Source organism: Rhagoletis pomonella, unplaced genomic scaffold (assembly GCF_013731165.1).
Source record: "Rhagoletis pomonella isolate Grant_MI unplaced genomic scaffold, Rhpom_1.0 Rhpom_scaffold_00008, whole genome shotgun sequence".
NCBI classification, from domain to species: Eukaryota; Metazoa; Arthropoda; class Insecta; order Diptera; family Tephritidae; genus Rhagoletis; species Rhagoletis pomonella.
In genome coordinates, this window is record NW_023458562.1 from 4,387,446 (window position 1) to 4,392,979 (window position 5,534).

Here is a 5,534-nt window from a genome sequence, read left to right on the forward strand (position 1 = left end):
GATATACTATGCTTTTAAGCATACAATATCGGTATTCACCAAAGTGAGCAAGAGGCCCGGCAGTCTGACAAAGGGGCAGATGAGCTCAAGCAACGATTGTTGACAATGTTGTTTTTAACATCGCCTACGAAATTTTGGACTTGATGAAGTTTTGTTGAGTCTCAGAGTTTAACACTTTGCATCAATATACTTTATTGAATGAAGCCTAAGCAATAAAAAAAATATGTAGTATAGAGCCTATTCGTATGCATATAAATAAAATACTTAAGTTTTATTACAGGTAAAATAAAATTTTTTATTACTTTAAAACTAGAGTGTAGTCAGAAAATTTTGGTAAAACTTATTATTTACGACAGTTATACTTGTAATATCTGAACATCTTTCGTAGAATGTATGATTGCTTTTATTATTAACACTGTAAAAAACATGAATCAAATTATAGCACAACACTTTCATTATATATTAATCATTAATGTTCAGCGTTTTTGCAAAACATTTTGTTAAACAACAACGCTTGAAATTAACGATAAAAACAAAAAAAAAGCGTGTGTAACACCGTACACATGATAGAAGTGAAACTTCTTACAAAAGATGTGAGTACCAGGTACCTACTCATGAAATTGGATGTGTAAACATACGCTTATGGTTCGGCAAACCATTAGGCGATTGAGTTACATACATAGGTTTGGTTAGAAATCAAACAATAATTTCATTTCATCTTATTAATTTTCTGATATACATATAATTTATATATTCATTTTCCGGTAACACCACCTTATATGAATTCGCGCTTCTAGCCTCCATAGGACCGGGTTGTAATGGAAGTAATTGTATGTTTAACAAATAAATGAAAATGTTTATAATGCAATCAATAGATCCTTACGAATTCGCCATTACCAAGGCAGTAAGTAACGTACGCACTTTTGTTTGCAAAATGCATTTATTTAAGTTGAAAGAAGACAAATTCCAAGAGTATAAAAACATAAAATTACCTTATAAATTAAAAGCATAAGTATCACATGTATGCGTAGTCCAATTCACGAAATAATTTCATCGATCTGAGTAAAAACTAAGTGCACAAACTCTATTTCGCGTTAATTGAAATCATGAAATGGTGTTCATTCATTCAGTTTCTACTCAAACGCATGAAATGATTTCGTTTCTTGAACCGCATCTTTCAGTATGCCATGCCGACTCATAAAGACGGTCACCTCTTCGATGTTTCTCTAGAGTCCGTTTTAGACTGCAGCCACGTTCCGGTATATCTTGTTCTGACACAGGTGTGATTGTGTGATTAACGAAGAGCTGCTGATAACCCTCGCACAGGTATTGTGGCCCACTCCCTGTGTGGCCTAAGGCCTGAGCAGTTTCTTAGATAACTTCACCCTTTACAGGTATTGCACCTAACCAAAGTGGGGTTCGAATGAAATCGTCTCTGGCAAACTCAGCAGAAATAGGTTTTTGGCCCAGGGTTGGTCCCGATGCCCGACCGGAGGATGCGGAGCAACACAGCTGCAAGGAACTGTGCAATCGGCGAAAGACCGGGATATGTCGCCGAAACTACAGCCTTTGGTCGGGAAAACCTGAATCATTCCGATACGTTGAACTGGCTGTCGTGTGAATAAAGTGCCACCGTAACCATCATCCCTTGCAACACCATCACCACTGCTCATGCGTTCTTCTGGTGGTTCGATGAATACCCTAACTACCCGCTAATCAACTTCATTATTCTCCTCCGAACAAAGCTCTTCTAGGTTGTCTAAGATATTTTTCAGCGAGAGATTACTATACAAAGGAAATCAGTAAAATTTTATTTTTGATTGTTTTAATAAAAATTGTAGCTACTTATTTTCTGGTCAGTGTTGCCGTTTTAGTCCTTTGGTGGCTAGATTTAGCCAACACATACTTTTTTTGTCCACATAAATTTAAAATTGCCCCTAGCCCTTTTTTTAGCCCTTTAGAGAATTTATTCATCCTTGGCATGAGATAGTTGTACATATATGCTTAATTTGATCTCATTTTTTTCATTTATGTAAGAGATGAATTTTTAAACTAAGAAACACTGATATAGATACATATATGTATTGTATGTTCCTTACGTTTTTATACATACATACTGTAAAAGTTTAGGGGTGTTAACTTATATATTAACGATTTAACTATAGTTTAAAATATATAAGTCTACGGCCCTTAATATGCTTAATTTGTTAAATGGCCCATGAAGTCGATTCACCGTGTATGTTCTTGCGGTGTGATTGTACCAGTTGCTGGTGCGACTTCAAAAATTACATATTTGAAAATTTTATGATTGTACAAGAATACTGGTGTCGTTAATAGTGAAATTAGCTAATTTTTCTAAGAAAAAAGTATTGTTGCGAAAATGTCTTACACTATATGAGTCAAAGCCGTGTTTGTGGAAGATTAAAGTTCACGATAATGCAGCAGTGAATAAAAAAAAAAAACAATGTTTAACAAAATGCTAGAAAAATTATGAAATTTTGGCTCTAATCATTTCGATCTTTCCTGGACCTTATTTGTAAAGAAATGGATATTGTACCAGCATGCTGGTAAGTTACAGTGACGGGCAAAACTGTAACATGCTTTAACAATTTTTGTTTCAACCACCGCTATATTTCCAAGTTCTAGCGACTTTCATCCTTTTGTTGAATATTCTTGTTGGTACATCCCTACTCCATCTCTCATAATGATTTGAAGTCAATACAACAAGAATAAAAAAACCAGCAGACAAAAATGTAAATTAAGGCAGATGTTACAGTTTTGCACTCACTCTCAGTTTTGCATTTGACAGTTATCTTTTACTTAGTTGGAAGTCATATGACTTTTTTCTATATTGTATTTTATTGAAGAAGTGATCACCAGTAAATAACATAGTTAATCAGGAACCATAAATGTAAATAATAGATTTACTGCGGAAAGGCGGAACCGCACGAAAGGTAGCAAAAAATTTTGGAATTTGCTACTTAAAAATGTTAAGACTTAGAAAAAATATAGCCTAAAGTGTTCCCAAGGACAAAGGAAGTCTGTTAAAAAATATTACGGTACGATATCTTGTGAACTTAGAAGCAAGTAGCGATGCAGCCACTATTACAGAACCGCTTAAGGTATTAAACTTTAATGCAAATCAATAGACAGCGAGGCGAAGAATTGCCAAATTGAGCGCAAAGGCATCATAAAGAAGAAAAAAGCAAATTTGATCATAATACATGTGCGAGTGTGGCAGCATTTCGCTACATCCCACGAAAACCGAACTGTTGCCTATTGGGATATGTTAGGCCGTTCAGAATGCAATAAAAAACATATTTTTAAGTTTCAATTGAAGGTTATTTGGTCTGACAAGACTAAATTAATCGCTTTCAATCAGATGGCCGGGCATGGTATTGGATCAAAGACCCAAATTAAGCCTAAGCGCATCATGTACTGCAAACTGTGAATCACAGTGGTAGGATCTTAATTTTTTGGGGTGGTATTTCAAAAATTTTATTGGTCCGTTGGTACGCATTATGCGTAAGGAACAGTATCTGTTCATATTTCAACAAAATTTGCAAGATTTAGTCGAAAAATGAGAGTTTCTGCTGAAAAATCACCCAAAACATACTGCATATGTTCGCAAAGACTGGATACAAAAGCAAAAATTTGCTAATTTGAAATGACCTCCACAAACCGCGGACATGAATCTCATAGAATTTGCGAAATCAACTAAAAGCACAGCTTAATAAGTATCAAAGTCCGTAAAATCGAGTACATGAGCTGTGAAAGCGAACTAAGGATCTACCTCCAGAATTTTTACAAAGATACAAATAAAGTATGCCAAATCACATCCAGGAACTGAAACAGGCAAAAGAGTACTGAACATTGTGTTAGTAGTTCTTTTTTTTCGTGAAAATTGTTAAAAAGCTCTTAAAAATATATGAGTGCAAAACTGTACATCTTCCTTAATTTACATTTTTGTCTGCTGGTTTTTTTATTGTTGTTGTATTGACTTCAAATCATTATGAGAGAGGGAGTGGGGATGTACCAACAAGAATATACAGCAAAAGTATGAAAGTCGTTAGAACTTGGAAATATAGCGGTGGCTGAAACAAAAAGTGTTAAACCATGTTACAGTTTTGCTCGTCACTGTATAAGCTTCGAGCCTGATGGTACAATAATTTGATGGAGCCAGCAAGCTGGTGTCACATATTTCCCCTTTTACACAAAAAGGTTTTTGGTTTGATAAAATATTAGCTTTCTTCCAGAGTACATATTTTTTCTTATACCATTACTTATTGAAAATGTTTGCGTGTATACTTATATATGTATATGTAAGTAAAAAAAATTAACTAGCATTTTTAGCCACAACGACTTTTTTAGCTCTTTTTTATCCCTTTTTTAAAAGGAATTTAGCTACCACTGAAAATGATTCCCGGCAACACTGTTTCTGGTCTGCTTATTTTTTTTGTATCGTTTCCCTTTTATTAATTCACTTCACTTTGCGATATGATTACCATGAATGCTTTGATTTAAATGTCATGTTCTGTGCATCAGATTTTAGCGCCAATATTTATGCGTCATTTCGGCCAATATGCACCTCCATATCTTCCGTCGTTCAGTGTTTAGAGACATTCAAAGGGGGGTCAGGTTAAACAAGATAAAATAAAATAATAACAAGGTGTTGTCAGTAACTTAACTCCACTTTTTCGGTAGGTCTATTCCGATCACACATTTTAAAGTAGTAGAAAAGGTAGTAATTATTTGCTACTTTTAATTCGTTGGTGCATACTGTTTCAAATTAAATGTAGAAAAATGTATAATTACAGGCTTATAAGCCTGCATATATATATGTTTGTATCGGCAGCTCCACACAGCTTGGACATATATTGTAACTTAAAAATTGTAAAATAAAGCAATTTCCTATAAAACTGTAAATGATTTTTTAAATAGATTAAAACACATATCGATAATATAAGCGAAATCGTAATTTAACCATGCTGCCACTCTATTCTAGTGTATCAGTAGTCCATTTGGCTCGATATTATGACAATGCAGCAAATGTTATTTAAAATAAAAAAACCGCCTTTTCATACGATTTTTGTGTACGTCTTTTTCCATTGATAACCACGATATCTTTTATTTTTTTACATTTTGAGGACAAAATTATACAAATCCAGCAATTTTAGATATTAATATCGTTCTGAAAACACCAAGTTATTTAAAAATCGCCATAAAACGAATTACTAAAATGGAGTATTTTAGATACTATTTCCCAACGAATGGTAGTATAAAAATTAGAATCGGCAGCACAGAAAATAAGCATGCCGATCTTGTCAAAATTATAACAAACACGTCGCTACTGACAACACCTTGTTATTATTCCACCATGCTCCCTGCCCACCTTTACTTCAAACACTTTGAAATTTTTTCTGCTTCAAGATTGTATGAAATAAAAGTGTGAAGTGTATGAAGTAAAGGTTGGTAGGGTAGTATATACATAAACGAAGTGGAACGATTTAATAAATTTAAATAACAAATAACTT